The sequence below is a fragment of the Petromyzon marinus genome, chromosome 33, assembly GCF_048934315.1.
Source record: "Petromyzon marinus isolate PM22_M1 ecotype Great Lakes invasive population chromosome 33, UKy_Petmar_22M1.pri1.0, whole genome shotgun sequence".
NCBI lineage: Eukaryota > Metazoa > Chordata > Hyperoartia > Petromyzontiformes > Petromyzontidae > Petromyzon > Petromyzon marinus.
The window spans coordinates 10,846,812-10,866,748 of record NC_133699.1 but is presented as its reverse complement, the minus strand read 5'-3'; the positions used below and the strand labels follow the sequence as shown (position 1 = coordinate 10,866,748).

Here is a 19,937-nt window from a genome sequence, read left to right as displayed (position 1 = left end):
TCCTCCAGGGTAATCTATAGATCTCTGAGTGAGTCTGTGGTTCTATGTGAATGTATGATCCTTCAGGGGAATCTATAGATCTCTGAGTGAGTCTGTGAGTCTATGTGGGTGTATGATCCTCCACTGGAATATATGAATCTCTGAGTGAGTCATTGGGTCTATGTGAGCGGATGGCCCTCCAGAAGAATCTATAGATCTCTGAGTGAGTCTATGTGTCTATGTGGGTGTATGGTCCTCCAGGGGAATCTATCGATATCTGAGTGAGTCTGTGGGTTTATTTGAGTGTATGATCCTACAGGGGAATCTATAGATCTCTGAGTGAATCTGTGGGTCTTTGTGGGTGTATGGTCCTCCAGGGGAATCTATAGATCTCTGAGTGAATCTGTGGGTCTATGTGGGTGTATGGTTCTCCAGGGGAATCTATAGATCTCTGAGTGAGTATGTGGGTGTATGTGGGTTTGTGGTCCTACAGGAGAATATATAGATCTCTGAGTCAGTCTGTGGGTCTAAACGGGTGTGTGGTCCTCCAGGGGAATCTATAGATCTCTGAGTGAGTCTGTGGGGCTATGTGGGTGTGTGGTCCTCCAGGGGAATCTATAGATCTCTGAGTGAGTCTGTGGTTTTATGTGGGTGTGTGGTCCTCCAGGGGAATCTAGATATATCTGAGTGAGTCATTGGGTCTATGTGAGCGGATGGCCCTCCAGAAGAATCTATAGACCTCTGAGTGAGTCTATGGGTCTATGTGGGTGTATGGTCCTCCAGGGGAATCTATAGATCTCTGAGTGATTCTGTGGGTTTATGTGAGTGTTTGATCCTTCAGGGTAATCTATCGATATCTGAGTGAGTCTGTAGGTATATGTGAGTGTATGATCCTCCAGGGGAATCTATAGATCTCTGAGTGAGTCTGTGGGTCTTTGTGGGTGTATGGTCCTCCAGGGGAATCTATAGATCTCTGAGTGAGTCTGTGGGTCTATGTGGGTGTGTGGTCCTCCAGGGGAATCTATAGATCTCTTATGTGGGTGTGTGTTCCTCCAGGGGAATCTATAGATATCTGCGTGAGTCTGTCTGTCTATGTGCGTGTGTGGTCCTCCAGGGGAATCTATAGATCTCTGAGTGAGGCTGTGGGTCTACATGAGCGTATGGCCCTCCAGGGGAATCTATAGATCTCTGAGTGGGTCTCTGGGCTTATGTGGGTGTATAGTCCTCCAGGGAAATCTATGGATCTCTGAGTGAGTCTGTGGGTCTATGTGGGTGTATGGTCCTCCAGGGGAATCTTTAGATCTCTGAGTGAGTCGATGGATCTATTTGGGTGTATGGTCCTCCAGGGGATTCTATAGATCTCTCAGTGAGTCTGTGGGTCTATGTGGGTGTGTGGTCCTCCAAGGGGAATCTTTAGATCTATGCGTGAGTCTATGGGTCTATGTGGGTGTGTGGTCCTCCAGGGGAATCTATAGATCTATGAGTGAGTATATGGGTCTTTGTGGGTGTGTGGTCCTCCAGGGGAATCTATAGATCTCTGAGTGATTCTATGGGTCTATGTGGTCCTCCAGGGGAATCTATAGATCTCTGAGTGAGTCTGTGTGTCTATGTGGGTGTGTGGTCCTCCAGTGGAATCTAGATATCTCTGAGTGCGTCTATGGGTTTATGTGGGTGTGCGATTCTCCAGGGGAATCTATAGATCTCTGAGTGAGTCTGTGGGTCTTTGAGGGCGTATCGTCCTCCAGGGGAATCTATAGATCTCTGATTGATCATATGAGTCCATGTGGGTTTGCGGTCTTTCCAGGGGAATCTATAGATCTCTGAGTGAGTCTATGGGTCTTTGTGGGTGTGTGGTCCTCCAGGGTAATCTATAGATCTCTGAGTGAGTCTGTGGTTCTATGTGAATGTATGATCCTTCAGGGGAATCTATAGATCTCTGAGTGAGTCTGTGGGTCTATGTGGGTGTATGATCCTCCACTGGAATCTATGAATCTCTGAGTGAGTCATTGGGTCTATGTGAGCGGATGGCCCTCCAGAAGAATCTATAGATCTCTGAGTGAGTCTATGTGTCTATGTGGGTGTATGGTCCTCCAGGGGAATCTATCGATATCTGAGTGAGTCTGTGGGTTTATTTGAGTGTATGATCCTACAGGGGAATCTATAGATCTCTGAGTGAGTCTGTGGGTCTTTGTGGGTGTATGGTCCTCCAGGGGAATCTATAGATCTCTGAGTGAATCTGTGGGTCTATGTGGGTGTATGGTTCTCCAGGGGAATCTATAGATCTCTGAGTGAGTATGTGGGTGTATGTGGGTTTGTGGTCCTACAGGAGAATATATAGATCTCTGAGTCAGTCTGTGGGTCTAAACGGGTGTGTGGTCCTCCAGGGTAATCTATAGATCTCTGAGTGAGTCTGTGGTTCTATGTGAATGTATGATCCTTCAGGGGAATCTATAGATCTCTGAGTGAGTCTGTGGGTCTATGTGGGTGTATGATCCTCCACTGGAATCTATGAATCTCTGAGTGAGTCATTGGGTCTATGTGAGCGGATGGCCCTCCAGAAGAATCTATAGATCTCTGAGTGAGTCTATGTGTCTATGTGGGTGTATGGTCCTCCAGGGGAATCTATCGATATCTGAGTGAGTCTGTGGGTTTATTTGAGTGTATGATCCTACAGGGGAATCTATAGATCTCTGAGTGAGTCTGTGGGTCTTTGTGGGTGTATGGTCCTCCAGGGGAATCTATAGATCTCTGAGTGAATCTGTGGGTCTATGTGGGTGTATGGTTCTCCAGGGGAATCTATAGATCTCTGAGTGAGTATGTGGGTGTATGTGGGTTTGTGGTCCTACAGGAGAATATATAGATCTCTGAGTCAGTCTGTGGGTCTAAACGGGTGTGTGGTCCTCCAGGGGAATCTATAGATCTCTGAGTGAGTCTGTGGTTTTATGTGGGTGTGTGGTCCTCCAGGGGAATCTAGATATATCTGAGTGAGTCATTGGGTCTATGTGAGCGGATGGCCCTCCAGAAGAATCTATAGACCTCTGAGTGAGTCTATGGGTCTATGTGGGTGTATGGTCCTCCAGGGGAATCTATAGATCTCTGAGTGATTCTGTGGGTTTATGTGAGTGTTTGATCCTTCAGGGTAATCTATCGATATCTGAGTGAGTCTGTAGGTTTATGTGAGTGTATGATCCTCCAGGGGAATCTATAGATCTCTGAGTGAGTCTGCGGGTCTTTGTGGGTGTATGGTCCTCCAGGGGAATCTATAGATCTCTGAGTGAGTCTGTGGGTCTATGTGGGTGTGTGGTCCTCCAGGGGAATCTATAGATCTCTTATGTGGGTGTGTGTTCCTCCAGGGGAATCTATAGATATCTGCGTGAGTCTGTCTGTCTATGTGCGTGTGTGGTCCTCCAGGGGAATCTATAGATCTCTGAGTGAGGCTGTGGGTCTACATGAGCGTATGGCCCTCCAGGGGAATCTATAGATCTCTGAGTGGGTCTCTGGGCTTATGTGGGTGTATAGTCCTCCAGGGAAATCTATGGATCTCTGAGTGAGTCTGTGGGTCTATGTGGGTGTATGGTCCTCCAGGGGAATCTTTAGATCTCTGAGTGAGTCGATGGATCTATTTGGGTGTATGGTCCTCCAGGGGATTCTATAGATCTCTCAGTGAGTCTGTGGGTCTATATGGGTGTGTGGTCCTCCAAGGGGAATCTTTAGATCTATGCGTGAGTCTATGGGTCTATGTGGGTGTGTAGTCCTCCAGGGGAATCTATAGATCTATGAGTGAGTATATGGGTCTTTGTGGGTGTGTGGTCCTCCAGGGGAATCTATAGATCTCTGAGTGATTCTATGGGTCTATGTGGTCCTCCAGGGGAATCTATAGATCTCTGAGTGAGTCTGTGTGTCTATGTGGGTGTGTGGTCCTCCAGTGGAATCTAGATATCTCTGAGTGCGTCTATGGGTTTATGTCGGTGTGCGATTCTCCAGGGGAATCTATAGATCTCTGAGTGAGTCTGTGGGTCTTTGAGGGCGTATCGTCCTCCAGGAGAATCTATAGATCTCTGATTGATCATATGAGTCCATGTGGGTTTGCGGTCTTTCCAGGGGAATCTATAGATCTCTGAGTGAGTCTATGGGTCTATGTGGGTGTGTGGTCCTCCAGGGTAATCTATAGATCTCTGAGTGAGTCTGTGGTTCTATGTGAATGTATGATCCTTCAGGGGAATCTATAGATCTCAGAGTGAGTCTGTGGTTCTATGTGGGTGTATGATCCTCCACTGGAATCTATGAATCTCTGAGTGAGTCATTGGGTCTATGTGAGCGGATGGCCCTCCAGAAGAATCTATAGATCTCTGAGTGAGTCTATGTGTCTATGTGGGTGTATGGTCCTCCAGGGGAATCTATCGATATCTGAGTGAGTCTGTGGGTTTACTTGAGTGTATGATCCTACAGGGGAATCTATAGATCTCTGAGTGAGTCTGTGGGTCTTTGTGGGTGTATGGTCCTCCAGGGGAATCTATAGATCTCTGAGTGAGTCTGTGGGTCTATGTGGGTGTATGGTCCTCCAGGGGAATCTATAGATCTCTGAGTGAGTATGTGGGTCTTTGTGGGTGTGTGACCCTCCAGGGGAATCTATAGATATCTGCGTGAGTCTGTATGTCTATGTGCGTGTGTGGTCCTCCATGGGAATCTATAGATCTCTGAGTGAGGCTGTGGGTCTACGTGAGCGTATGGCCCTCCAGGGGAATCTATAGATCTCTGAGTGAGTCTATGGGCTTATGTGGGTGTATATTCCTCCAGGGAAATCTATAGATCTCTGAGTGAGTCTGTGGGTAAATGTGGGTGTATGGTCCTCCAGGGGAATCTTTAGATCTCTGAGTGAATCGATGGATCTATGTGGGTGTATGGTCCTCCAGGGGAATCTATAGATCTCTCAGTGAGTCTGTGGGTCTATTTGAGTGTATGGCCCTCCAGCGGAATCTATAGTTCTCTGAGTGAGTCGGTGGGTCTATGTGGGTGTGTGGTCCTCCCAGAGGAATCTATAGATCTATGCGTGAGTCTATGGGTCTATGTGGGTGTGTGGTCCTCCAGGGGAATCTAGAGATCTCTGAGTGCCTCTGTGGGTTTATGTGGGTGTGTGATTCTCCAGGGGAATCTATAGATCTCTGAGTGAGTCTGTGGGTCTTTGAGGGCGTATCGTCCTACAGGGGAATCTATAGATCTCTGCGTGAGTCTGTGGGTCTGTGTGGCACTCTAGGGGATCTATAGATCTCTGAGTGAGTCTATGGGTCTATGTGGGTGTATTATCCTCCAGGGGAATCTATAGATCTCTGAGTGATTGTATGGGTCGATGTGGGTGTATGGACCTCCAGCGGAATGTATTTCTCTAAGTGAGTCTGTGTGTCTATGTGGGTGTGTGGTCCTCCATGGGAATCTATAGATCTCTGAGTGAGTCTATGGTTCTATGTGGGTGTATGATCCTCCAGGCGAATCTATATATTTCGGAATGAGTTTGTGGGTCTATGTGAGTGTATGGCCCTTCAGGGGAATCTATAGATCTCTGAGTGATTCTGTGGGTTTATGTGAGTGTATGATCCTTCAGGGGAATCTAAAGATCTCTGAGTGAGTATGTGGGTCTTTGTGGGTGTGTTGTCCTCCAGGGGAATCTATAGGTATCTTATGTGGGTGTGTGTTCCTCCAGGGGAATCTAAAGATATCTGCGTGAGTCTGTCTGTCTATGTGCGTGTGTGGTCCTCCAGGGGAATCTAGATATATCTGAGTGAGTCATTGGGTCTATGTGAGCGGATGGCCCTCCAGAAGAATCTAGAGACCTCTGAGTGAGTCTATGGGTCTATGTGGGTGTATGGTCCTCCAGGGGAATCTATAGATCTCTGAGTGATTCTGTGGGTTTATGTGAGTGTTTGATCCTTCAGGGGAATCTATCGATATCTGAGTGAGTCTGTAGGTTTATGTGAGTGTATGATCCTCCAGGGGAATCTATAGATCTCTGAGTGAGTCTGTGGGTCTTTGTGGGTGTATGGTCCTCCAGGGGAATCTATAGATCTCTGAGTGAGTCTGTGGGTCTATGTGGGTGTGTGGTCCTCCAGGGGAATCTAGATATCTCTGAGTGCGTCTATGGGTTTATGTGGGTGTGTGATTCTCCAGGGGAATCTATAGATCTCTGAGTGAGTCTGTGGGTCTTTGAGGGCGTATCGTCCTCCAGGGGAATCTATAGATCTCTGATTGATCATATGAGTCCATGTGGGTTTGCGGTCTTTCCAGGGGAATCTATAGATCTCTGAGTGAGTCTATGGGTCTTTGTGGGTGTGTGGACCTCCAGGGCAATCGATAGATCTCTGAGTGAGTCTGTGGTTCTATGTGAATGTATGATCCTTCAGGGGAATCTATAGATCTCTGAGTGAGTCTGTGGGTCTATGTGGGTGTATGATCCTCCACTGGAATCTATGAATCTCTGAGTGAGTCATTGGGTCTATGTGAGCGGATGGCCCTCCAGAAGAATCTATAGATCTCTGAGTGAGTCTATATGTCTATGTGGGTGTATGGTCCTCCAGGGGAATCTATCGATATCTGAGTGAGTCTGTGGGTTTATTTGAGTGTATGATCCTACAGGGGAATCTATAGATCTCTGAGTGAGTCTGTGGGTCTTTGTGGGTGTATGGTCCTCCAGGGGAATCTATAGATCTCTGAGTGAGTCTGTGGGTCTATGTGGGTGTATGGTTCTCCAGGGGAATCTATAGATCTCTGAGTGAGTATGTGGGTGTATGTGGGTTTGTGGTCCTACAGGAGAATATATAGATCTCTGAGTCAGTCTGTGGGTCTAAACGGGTGTGTGGTCCTCCAGGGGAATCTATAGATCTCTGAGTGAGTCTGTGGGGCTATGTGGGTGTGTGGTCCTCCAGGGGAATCTATAGATCTCTGAGTGAGTCTGTGGTTTTATGTGGGTGTGTGGTCCTCCAGGGGAATCTAGATATATCTGAGTGAGTCATTGGGTCTATGTGAGCGGATGGCCCTCCAGAAGAATCTATAGACCTCTGAGTGAGTCTATGGGTCTATGTGGGTGTATGGTCCTCCAGGGGAATCTATAGATCTCTGAGTGATTCTGTGGGTTTATGTGAGTGTTTGATCCTTCAGGGTAATCTATCGATATCTGAGTGAGTCTGTAGGTTTATGTGAGTGTATGATCCTCCAGGGGAATCTATAGATCTCTGAGTGAGTCTGTGGGTCTTTGTGGGTGTATGGTCCTCCAGGGGAATCTATAGATCTCTGAGTGAGTCTGTGGGTCTATGTGGGTGTGTGGTCCTCCAGGGGAATCTATAGATCTCTTATGTGGGTGTGTGTTCCTCCAGGGGAATCTATAGATATCTGCGTGAGTCTGTCTGTCTATGTGCGTGTGTGGTCCTCCAGGGGAATCTATAGATCTCTGAGTGAGGCTGTGGGTCTACATGAGCGTATGGCCCTCCAGGGGAATCTATAGATCTCTGAGTGAGTCTGTGGGTCTATGTGGGTGTATGGTCCTCCAGGGGAATCTTTAGATCTCTGAGTGAGTCGATGGATCTATTTGGGTGTATGGTCCTCCAGGGGATTCTATAGATCTCTGAGTGAGTCTATGGGTCTTTGTGGGTGTGTGGTCCTCCAGGGTAATCTATAGATCTCTGAGTGAGTCTGTGGTTCTATGTGAATGTATGATCCTTCAAGGGAATCTATAGATCTCTGAGTGAGTCTGTGGGTCTATGTGGGTGTATGATCCTCCACTGGAATCTATGAATCTCTGAGTGAGTCATTGGGTCTATGTGAGCGGATGGCCCTCCAGAAGAATCTATAGATCTCTGAGTGAGTCTATGTGTCTATGTGGGTGTATGGTCCTCCAGGGGAATCTATCGATATCTGAGTGAGTCTGTGGGTTTATTTGAGTGTATGATCCTACAGGGGAATCTATAGATCTCTGAGTGAGTCTGTGGGTCTTTGTGGGTGTATGGTCCTCCAGGGGAATCTATAGATCTCTGAGTGAGTCTGTCGGTCTATGTGGGTGTATGGTCCTCCAGGGGAATCTATAGATCTCTGAGTGAGTATGTGGGTCTTTGTGGGTGTGTGACCCTCCAGGGGAATCTATAGATATCTGCGTGAGTCTGTATGTCTATGTGCGTGTGTGGTCCTCCAGGGGAATCTATAGATCTCTGAGTGAGGCTGTGGGTCTACGTGAGCGTATGGCCCTCCAGGGGAATCTATAGATCTCTGAGTGAGTCTATGGGCTAATGTGGTTGTATATTCCTCCAGGGAAATCTATAGATCTCTGAGTGAGTCTGTGGGTAAATGTGGGTGTATGGTCCTCCAGGGGAATCTTTAGATCTCTGAGTGAGTCGATGGATCTATGTGGGTGTATGGTCCTCCATGGGAATCTATAGATCTCTCAGTGAGTCTGTGGGTCTATGTGAGTGTATGGCCCTCCAGCGGAATCTATAGTTCTCTGAGTGATTCGGTGGGTCTATGTGGGTGTGTGGTCCTCCAAGAGGAATCTATAGATCTATGCGTGAGTCTATGGGTCTATGTGGGTGTGTGGTCCTCCAGGGGAATCTAGAGATCTCTGAGTGCCTCTGTGGGTTCATGTGGGTGTGTGATTCTCCAGGGGAATCTATAGATCTCTGAGTGAGTCTGTGGGTCTTTGAGGGCGTATCGTCCTCCAGGGGAATCTATAGATCTCTGCGTGAGTCTGTGGGTCTGTGTGGCACTCTAGGGGATCTATAGATCTCTGAGTGAGTCTATGGGTCTATGTGGGTGTATTATCCTCCAGGGGAATCTATAGATCTCTGAGTGATTGTATGGGTCGATGTGGGTGTATGGACCTCCAGCGGAATGTATTTCTCTAAGTGAGTCTGTGTGTCTATGTGGGTGTGTGGTCCTCCAGGGGAATCTATAGATCTCTGAGTGCTTCTATGGGTCTATGTGGTCCTCCAGTCGAATCTATAGATCTCTGCGTGAGTCTGTGGGTCTATGTGGGTGTGTGGTCCTCCAGCGGATTTTAGAGATCTCTGAGTGACTCTATGGGTTTATGTGGGTTTGTGATTCTCCAGGGGAATCTATAGATCTCTGAGTGAGTCTGTGGGTCTTTGAGGGCGTATCGTCCTCCAGGGGAATCTATAGATCTCTGCGTGAGTCTGTGGGTCTATGTAGGTGTATGATCCTCCAGGGGAATCTATAGATCTCTGAGTGAGTCTATGGGCTAATGTGGTTGTATATTCCTCCAGGGAAATCTATAGATCTCTGAGTGAGTCTGTGGGTAAATGTGGGTGTATGGTCCTCCAGGGGAATCTTTAGATCTCTGAGTGAGTCGATGGATCTATGTGGGTGTATGGTCCTCCAGGGGAATCTATAGATCTCTCAGTGAGTCTGTGGGTCTATGTGAGTGTATTGCCCTCCAGCGGAATCTATAGTTCTCTGAGTGATTCGGTGGGTCTATGTGGGTGTGTGGTCCTCCAAGAGGAATCTATAGATCTATGCGTGAGTCTATGGGTCTATGTGGGTGTGTGGTCCTCCAGGGGAATCTAGAGATCTCTGAGTGCCTCTGTGGGTTCATGTGGGTGTGTGATTCTCCAGGGGAATCTATAGATCTCTGAGTGAGTCTGTGGGTCTTTGAGGGCGTATCGTCCTCCAGGGGAATCTATAGATCTCTGCGTGAGTCTGTGGGTCTGTGTGGCACTCTAGGGGATCTATAGATCTCTGAGTGAGTCTATGGGTCTATGTGGGTGTATTATCCTCCAGGGGAATCTATAGATCTCTGAGTGATTGTATGGGTCGATGTGGGTGTATGGACCTCCAGCGGAATGTATTTCTCTAAGTGAGTCTGTGTGTCTATGTGGGTGTGTGGTCCTCCAGGGGAATCTATAGATCTCTGAGTGCTTCTATGGGTCTATGTGGTCCTCCAGTCGAATCTATAGATCTCTGCGTGAGTCTGTGGGTCTATGTGGGTGTGTGGTCCTCCAGCGGATTTTAGAGATCTCTGAGTGACTCTATGGGTTTATGTGGGTTTGTGATTCTCCAGGGGAATCTATAGATCTCTGAGTGAGTCTGTGGGTCTTTGAGGGCGTATCGTCCTCCAGGGGAATCTATAGATCTCTGCGTGAGTCTGTGGGTCTATGTAGGTGTATGATCCTCCAGGGGAATCTATAGATCTCTGAGTGAGTCTATGGGCTTATGTGGGTGTATAGTCCTCCAGGGAAATCTATAGATGTCTGAGTGAGTCTGTGGGTCTATGTGGGTGTATGGTCCTCCAGGGGAATCTTTAGATCTCTGAGTGAGTCGATGGATCTATGTGGGTGTATGGTCCTCCAGGGGAATCTATAGATCTCTCAGTGAGTCTGTGGGTCTATGTGAGTGTATGGCCCTCCAGCGGAATCTATAGATCTCTGAGTGAGTCTGTGGGTCTATGTGGGTGTGTGGTCCTCCAAGAGGAATCTATAGATCTATGCGTGAGTCTATGGGTCTATGTGGGTGTGTGGTCCTCCAGGGGAATCTATAGATCTATGAGTGAGTATATGGGTCTTTGTGGGTTTGTGGTCCTCCAGGGGAATCTATAGATCTCTGAGTGATTCTATGGGTCTATGTGGTCCTCCAGTCGAATCTATAGATCTCTGAGTGAGTCTGTGGGTCTATGTGGGTGTGTGGTCCTCCAGGGGAATCTAGAGATCTCTGAGTGCCTCTATGGGTTTATGTGGGTTTGTGATTCTCCAGGGGAATCTATAGATCTCTGAGTGAGTCTGTGGGTCTTTGAGGGCGTATCTTACTCCAGGGGAATCTATAGATCTCTGCGTGAGTCTGTGGGTCTATGTAGGTGTATGATCCTCCAGGGGAATCTATAGATCTCTGAGTGAGTGTATGGGTCGATGTGGGTGTATGGACCTCCAGGGGAATGTATATTTCTAAGTGAGTCTGTGTGTCTATGTGAGTGTGTGGTCCTCCATGGGAATCTATAGATCTCTGAGTGAGTCTATGGTTCTATGTGGGTGTATGATCCTCCAGGGGAATCTATAGATTTCTGAATGAGTTTGTTGGTCTATGTGAGTGTATGGCCCTTCAGGGGAATTTATAGATCTCTGAGTGAGTCTGTGGGTCTATGTGGGTGAGTGGTCCTCCAGGGGAATCTATCGATCTCTGAGAGAGTCTGTGGGTCTATGTGGGTGTGTCGTCCTCAGGAGAATGGATAGATCTCTGAGTGAGTCTGTGGGTCTATGTGGGTTTGTTGTCCTCCAGGGGAATCTATAGATCTCTGAGTCAGTCTGTGTGTCTATGTGGGTGTATGGTCCTCCAGGGGAATCATTAGATATCTGAGTGAGTGTTTGGGTCTATGTGGCTATATGGTCCTCCAGGGGAATCTATAGATCTCTGAGTGAGTATGTGGGTCTTTGTGGGTGTGTTGTCCTCCAAGGGAATCTATAGATCTCTTATGTGGGTGTGTGTTCCTCGAGAAGAATCTATAGATATCTGCGTGAGTCTGTCTGTCTATGTGCGTGTGTGGTCCTCCAGGGGAATCAATAGATCTCTGAGTGAGGTGGTGGGTCTACGTGAGCGTATGGGCCTCCAGGGGAATCTATATATCTCTGAGTGAGTCTATCGGCTTATGTGGGTGTATAGTCCTCCAGGGAAATCTGTAGATCTCTGAGTGAGTCTGTGGGTCTATGTGGGTGTATGGTCCTCCACGGGAATATTTAGATCTCTGAGGGAGTCTGTGCTTCTATGTGGGTTTGTGATCCTCCACTGGAATCTATGGATCTCTGAGTGAGTCTGTGGGTCTATGTGGGTGTGTCGTCCTCCAGTTGAATCTATAGATCTCTGTGTAAGTATATAGGTCTATGTGGATGTGTTGCTCTCCAGAGGAATCTATAGATCTCTGAGTGAGTCTATGGGTCTATGTGGGTGTATGATCCTCCAGGGGAATCTAAATGTCTCTGAGTGAGTCTGTGGGTCTATATGAGTGTATGATCCTCTAGGGGATTCTATACATCTCTGAGTGAGTCTGTGGTCGTATATGGGTGTATGGTCCTCCAGGGGTATCTATAGATCTCTGAGTGAGTCTATGGGTCTATGTGGGTGTATGATCCTCCAGGGGAATCTATAGATCTCTGAGTGAGTATATGGGTCTATGTGAGTGTATGGCCCTCCAGGGAAATCTATAGATCTCTGAGTGAGTCTGTGGGTCTATGTGGGTGTGTGGTCCTCCAGGGGAATCTTTAGATCTCTGAGTGAGTCTGTGGGTGCATGTGGGTTTGTGGTCCTCCAGGAGAATCTATAGATCTCTGAGTCAGTCTGTGGGTCTATACGGGTGTGTGGTCCTCCAGGGGAATCTATAGATCTCTGAGTGAGTCTGTGGGGCTATGTGAGTGTATGGTCCTCCAGGGGAATCTATTGATCTCTGAGTGAGTATATAAGTCTATGTGGGTGTGCGGTCTTACAGGGGAATCTATAGATCTCTGAGTGAGTCTATGGGTCAATGTGGGTGTGTGGTCCTCCAGGGGAATCCATAGTTCTCTGAGTGAGTTTGTGGTTTTATGTGCATCTATGATCCTCCACTGGAATCTATGGATCTCTGAGTGAGTCTGTGGGTCTATGTGGGTGTGTGGTCCTCCAGGGGAATCTAAATATATCTGAGTGAGTCCTTGGGTCTATGTAAGCGTATGGCCCTCCAGGGGTATCTATAGATCTCTGATTGATTATATAAGTCCATGTGGGTTTGCGGTCTTTCCAGGGGAATCTATAGATGTCTGAGTGAGTCTATGGGTCTATGTGGGTGTGTGGTCCTCAAGGGAAATCTATAGATCTCTGAGTGAGTCTGTGGTTCTATGGGAATGTATGATCCTTCAGGGGAATCTATAGATCTCTGAGTGAGTCTGTGGGTCTATGTGGGTGTATGATCCTCCACTGGAATATTTGAATCTCTGAGTGAGTCATTGGGTCTATGTGAGCGGATGGGCCTCCAGAAGAATCTATAGATCTCTGAGTGAGTCTATGTGTCTATGTGGGTGTATGGTCCTCCAGGGGAATCTATCGATATCTGAATGAGTCTGTGGGTCTTTGTGGGTGTATGATCCTCCAGGGGAATCTATAGATCTCTGAGTGAGTCTGTGGGTCTATGTGGGTGTATGGTCCTCCAGGGGAATCTATAGATCTCTGAGTGAGTATGTGGTTCTTTGTGGGTGTGTGGTCCTCCAGGGGAATCTATAGATCTCTTATGTAGGTGTGTGTTCCTCCAGGGGAATCTATAGATATCTGCGTGAGTCTGTCTGTCTATGTGCGTGTGTGGTCCTCCAGGGGAATCTATAGATCTCTGAGTGAGGCTGTGGGTCTACGAGAGGGTATGGCCCTCCAGGGGAATCTATAGATCTCTGAGTGAGTCTATGGGCTTATGTGGGTGTATAGTCCTCCAGGGATATCTATAGATCTCTGAGTGAGTCTGTGGGTAAATGTGGGTGTGTGGTCCTCCAGGGGATTCTTTAGATCTCTGAGTGAGTCGATGGATCTATTTGGGTGTATGGTCCTCCAGGGGAATCTATAGATCTCTCAGTGAGTCTGTGGGTCTATGTGAGTGTATGGCCCTCCAGCGGAATCTATAGATCTCTGAGTGAGTCGGTGGGTCTATGTGGGTGTGTGGTCCTCCAAGAGGAATCTTTAGATCTATGCGTGAGTCTATGGGTCTATGTGGGTGTGTGGTCCTCCAGGGGAATCTTTAGATCTATGAGTGATTCTATAGGTCTATGTGGTCCTCCAGGGGAATCTATAGATCTCTGAGTGAGTCTGTGGGTCTATGTGGGTGTGTGGTCCTCCAGGGGAATCCAGAGATCTCTGAGTGCCTCTATGGGTTTATGTGGGGGTGTGATTCTCCAGGGGAATCTATAGATCTCTGAGTGAGTCGTGAGTCTGTGGGTCTTTGAGGGCGTATCGTCCTCCAGGGGAATCTATAGATCTCTGCGTGAGTCTGTGGGTCTGTGTGGCACTCCCGGGGATCTATAGATCTCTGAGTGAGTCTATGGGTCTATGTGGGTGTATGATCCTCCAGGGGAATCTATAGATCTCTGAGTGAGTGTATGGGTCGATGTGGGTGTATGGACCTCCAGGGGAATATATTTCTCTAAGTGAGTCTGTGTGTCTATGTGGGTGTGTGGTCCTCCATGGGAATCTATAGATCTCTGAGTGAGTCTATGGTTCTATGTGGGTGTATGATCCTCCAGGGGAATCTATATATTTCTGAATGAGTTTGTGGGTCTATGTGAGTGCATGGCCCTCCAGAAAAATCTATAGATCTCTGAGTGATTCTGTGGGTTTATGTGAGTGTATGATCCTTCAGGGGAATCTATCGATATCTGAGTGAGTCTGTGGGTTTATGTGAGTGTATGATCCTCCAGGGGAATCTATAGATCTCTGAGTGAGTCTGTGGGTCTATGTGGGTTTGTTGTCCTCCAGGGGAATCTATAGATCTCTGAGTCAGTATGTGGGTCTATGTGGGTGTATGGTCCTCCAGGGGAATCTATAGATCTCTGCGTGAGTATGTGGGTCTTTGTGGGTGTGTTGTCCTCCAGGGGCATCTAAAGATCTCTTATGTGGGTGTGTGTTCCTCCAGGGGAATCTATAGATATCTGCGTGAGTCTGTCTGTCTATGTGCATGTGTGGTCCTCCAGGGGAATCTATAGATCTCTGAGTGAGGCTGTGGGTCTACGTGAGCGTATGGGCCTCCAGGGGAATCTATATATCTCTGAGTGAGTCTTTGGGCTTATGTGGGTGTATAGACATCCAGTGAAATCTGTAGATCTCTGAGTGAGTCTGTGGGTCTATGTGGGTGTATGGTCCTCCAGGGGAATCTTTAGATCTTTGAGTGAGTCGATGGATCTATGTGGGTGTATGGTCCTCCAGGGGAATCTACAGATCTCTCAATGAGTCTGTGGGTCTATGTGAGTGTATGGCCCTCCAGCGGAATCTATAGATCTATGCGTGAGTCTATGGGTCTAGGTGGGTGTGTGGTCCTCCAGGGGAATCTATAGATCTCTGAGTGATTCTATGGGTCTATGTGGTCCTCCAGGGGAATCTATAGATATCTGAGTGAGTCTGTGGGTCTATGTGGGTGTGTGGTCCTCCAGGGGAATCTAGAGATCTCTGAGTGCCTCTATGGGTTTATGTGGGTTTGTGATTCTCCAGGGGAATCTATAGATCTCTGAGTGAGTCTGTGGGTCATTGAGGGCGTATCGTCCTCCAGGGAAATCTATAGATCTCTGCGTGAGTCTGTGGGTCTGTGTGGCACTCCAGGGGATCTATAGATCTCTGAGTGAGTGTATGGGTCTATGTGGGTTTATGGACCTCCAGGGGAATGTATATCTATAAGTGAGTCTGTGTGTCTATGTGGGTGTGTGGTCCTCCATGGGAATCTATAGATCTCTGAGTGAGTCTGTGGGTCTATGTGGGTGAGTGGTCCTCCAGGGGAATCTATCGATCTCTGAGAGTGTCTGTGGGTCTATGTGGGTGTGTTGTCCTCCTGGGGAATCTATAGATCTCTGAGTGAGTCTGTGGGTCTATGTGGGTTTGTGGTCCTCCAGGGGAATCTATAGATCTCTGAGTCAGTCTGTGGGTCTATGTGGGTGTGTGGTCCTCCAGGGGAATCTATAGATCTCTGAGTGAGTATATAGGTATATGTCGGTGTGCGGTCTTCCAGGGGAATCTATAGATCTCTGAGTGAGTCTTTGGGTCTCTGTGGTTGTGTAGTCCTCCAGGGGAATCTATAGATTTCTGAGTGAGTCTGTGGTTCTATGTGAATGTATGATCCTTCAGGGCAATCTATAGATCTCTGAGTGATTCTGTGGGTCTATGTGGGTGTATGATCCTCCACTGGAATCTATGAATCTCTGAGTGAGTCATTGGGTCTATGTGAGCGGATGGCCCTCCAGAAGAATCTATAGATCTCTGAGTGAGTCTATGTGTCTATGTGGGTGTATGGTCCTCCAGGGGATCTATAGATCTCTGAGTGATTCTGTGGGTTTATGTGAGTGTATGATCCTTCATGGGAATCTATCGATATATGAGTTTGTCTGTGGGTTTATGTGAGTGTATGATCCTCCAGGGGAATCTATAGATCTCTGAGTGAGTCTGTGGGTCTTTGTGGGTGTATGGTCCTCCAGGGGAATCCATAGATCTCTGAGTGAGTCTGTGGGTCTATGTGGGTGTATGGTCCTCCAGGAGAATCTATAGATCTCTGAGTGAGTATGTGGGTCTATGTGGGTGTATGGTCCTCCAGGGGAATCTATAGATCTCTGAGCGATTCTGTGGGTTTATGTGAGTGTATGATCCTTCAGGGGAATCTATCAATATCTGAGTGAGTCTGTGGGTTTATGTGAGTGTATGATCCTCCAGGGGAATCTATAGATCTCTGAGTGAGTCTGTGGGTCTTTGTGGGTGTTTGGTCCTCCAGGGGAATCTATAGATATCTGCGTGAGTCTGTCTGTCTATGTGCGTGTGTGGTCCTCCAGGGGAATCTCTAGATCTCTGAGTGAGTCTATGGGCTTATGTGGGTGTATAGTCCTCCAGAGAAATCTATAGATGTCTGAGTGAGTCTGTGGGTCTATGTGGGTGTATGGTCCTCCAGGGGAATCTTTAGATCTCTGAGTGAGTCGATGGATTTATGTGGGTGTATGGTCCTCCAGGGGAATCTATAGATCTCTGAGTGATTCTGTGGGTCTATGTAGGTGTGTTGTCCTCTAAGAGGAATCTATAGATCTCTGAGTGCCTCTATGCGTTTATGTGGGTGTGTGATTCTCCAGGGGAATCTATAGATCTCTGAGTGAGTCTGTGGGTCTGTGTGGCACTCCAGGGGATCTATAGATCTCTGAGTGAGTCTGTGGGTCTATGTGGGTGTATGATCCTCCAGGGGAATCTATAGATCTCTGAGTGAACGGATGGGTCGATGTGGGTGTATGGACCTCCAAGGGAATGTATATCTCTAAGTGAGTCTGTGTGTCTATGTGGGTGTGTGGTCCTCCATGGGAATCTATAGATCTCTGAGTGAGTCTATGGTTCTATGTGGGTGTATGATCCTCCAGGGGAATCTATGGATTTCTGAATGAGTTTGTGGGTCTATGTGAATGTATGGCCCTCCAGGGGAATATATAGATCTCTGAGTGAGTCTGTGGGTCTATGAGGGTGAGTGGTCCTCCAGGGGAATCTATCAATCTCTGAGTAATTCTGTGGGTTTAAGTGAGTGTATGATCCTTCAGGGGAATCTATCGATATCTGAGTGAGTCTGTGGTTTTATGTGATTATATGATCCTCCAGGGGAATCTATAGATCTCTGAGTGAGTCTGTGGGTCTTTGTGGGTGTATGGTCCTTCAGAGGAATCTATAGATCTCTGAGTGAGTCTGTGGGTCTATGTGGGTGTATGGTCCTCCAGGGGAATCTATAGATCTCTGAGTGAGTATGTGGGTCTATGTGGGTGTATGGTCCTCCAGGGGAATCTATAGATCTCTGAGCGATTCTGAGGGTTTATGTGAGTGTATGATCCTTCAGGGGAATCTATCGATATCTGAATGAGTCTGTGGGTTTATGTGAGTCTATGATCCTCCAGGGGAATCTATAGATCTCTGAGTGAGTCTGTGGGTCTTTGTGGGTGTATGGTCCTCCAGGGAAATCTATAGATATCTGCGTGAGTCTGTCTGTCTATGTGCGTGTGTGGTCCTCCAGGGGAATCTATAGATCTCTGAGTGAGGCTGTGGGTCTACGTGAGCGTATGGCCCTCCAGGGGAATCTCTAGATCTCTGAGTGAGTCTATGGGCTTATGTGGGTGTCTGGCCCTCCAGGGGAATCTATAGATTTCTGAGTGAGTCTCTGGGTCTATGTGTGTGTATTGCCCTCCAGGGGAATTTGATCTCTGAGTGAGTCTGTGGGTCTATGTGAGTGTATGGCCCTCGAGGGGAATCTATAGATCTCTGATTGAGTATGTGGGTCTATCTGGCTGTGTGGTCCTCCAGGGGCATGTATAGATCTCTGAGTGAGTCTGTGGGTCTATGCGGGTGTGTGGTCCTCCAAGGGAATCTATAGATCTCTGCGTGAGTCTATGGGTATATGTGGGTATGTGGTCCTCCAAGGGAAATCCATAGATCTCTGCGTGAGTCTATGGGTCTATGTTGGTGTGTGGTCCTCCAGGGGAATCCATAAATCTCTGAGTGAGTCTATGGGTCTATTTGGTCCTCCAGGGGCATGTATATAACTCTGAGTGAGTCTGTTGGTCTATGTGGGTTTGTCGTCCTCCAGGGGAATCTAAAATCTCTGAGTCAGTCTGTGGGTCTATGTGGGTGTGCGGTCTTCCAGGGGAATCTATAGATCTCTGAGTGAGTCTTTGGGTCTCTGTGGGTGTGTGGTCCTCCAGGGGAATCTATAGATCTCTGAGTGAGTCTGTGGGTCTATGTGAATGTATTATCGTCCAGGGGAATCTATAGATCTTTGAGTGAGTCAGTGGTTCTATGTGGGTGTGTGATCCTCCACTGGAATCTATGGATCTCTGAGGGAGGCTGTGGGTCTATGTGGGTGTGTGGTCCTCCAGAGGAATCTATAGAACTCTGAGTGAGTCTATGGATCTATGTGGGTGTTTTGCCCTCCAAGGGAATCTATAGATATCTGAGTGAATCTGTGGGTTTATCTGAGTGTGTGATCCTTCAGGGGAATCTATAGATCTTTTTGTGAGTCTGTGGGTCTATGTGGGTGTATGGTCCTCCAGGGGAACCTATAGATCTCTGATTGAGTATGTGGGTCTATGTGAGTGTCTGATCCTCCAGGGGAATCTATAGATCTCTGAGTGAGTCTGTGGGTCTATGTGGTTGTATGGTCCTCCAGGGGAATCTATAGATCCCTGATTGAGTCTGTTGGTCTACGTGAGCGTATGGCCCTCTAGGGGAATCTTTAGATCTCTGAGTGAGTCTATGGATCTATGTGGGTGTATGGTCCTCCAGGGGAATCTATAGATTTCTGAGTGAGTCTCTGGGTCTATGTGGGTGTATTGCCCTCCAGGGGAATCTGATCTCTAAGTGAGTCTGTGGGTCTATGTGAGTGTATGGCCCTCCAGGGGAATCTATAGATCTCTGATTGAGTCTGTGGGTCTATGTGGCTGTGTGGTCCTCCAGGGGCATGTATAGATCTCTGAGTGAGTCTGTGGGTCTATGTGGGTGTGTGGTCCTCCAGGGGAATCTATAGATCTCTGCGTGAGTCTATGGATCTATGTGGGTGTTTTGCCCTCCAAGGGAATCTATAGATATCTGAGTGAATCTGTGGGTTTATCTGAGTGTGTGATCCTTCAGGGGAATCTATAGATCTTTTTGTGAGTCTGTGGGTCTATGTGGGTGTATGGTCCTCCAGGGGAACCTATAGATCTCTGATTGAGTATGTGGGTCTATGTGAGTGTCTGATCCTCCAGGGGAATCTATAGATCTCTGAGTGAGTCTGTGGGTCTATGTGGTTGTATGGTCCTCCAGGGGAATCTATAGATCCCTGATTGAGTCTGTTGGTCTACGTGAGCGTATGGCCCTCTAGGGGAATCTTTAGATCTCTGAGTGAGTCTATGGATCTATGTGGGTGTATGGTCCTCCAGGGGAATCTATAGATTTCTGAGTGAGTCTCTGGGTCTATGTGGGTGTATTGCCCTCCAGGGGAATCTGATCTCTAAGTGAGTCTGTGGGTCTATGTGAGTGTATGGCCCTCCAGGGGAATCTATAGATCTCTGATTGAGTCTGTGGGTCTATGTGGCTGTGTGGTCCTCCAGGGGCATGTATAGATCTCTGAGTGAGTCTGTGGGTCTATGTGGGTGTGTGGTCCTCCAGGGGAATCTATAGATCTCTGCGTGAGTTTATGGGTATATGTGGGTATGTGGTCCTCCAGGGGAATCCATAGATCTCTGCGTGAGTCTATGGGTCTACGTGGGTGT

At 47.7% G+C, this 19,937-nt stretch overlaps 1 protein-coding gene across 2 annotated transcripts in view; it reads left to right on the top strand.

The window, feature by feature from the left end:
* The window catches only part of LOC116948453 (leucine-rich repeat and fibronectin type III domain-containing protein 1-like), a 172,982-nt gene that overhangs the window by 139,904 nt on the left and 13,141 nt on the right, over nt 1-19,937 (top strand). The gene's annotated exons all lie outside the window — the stretch shown is intronic.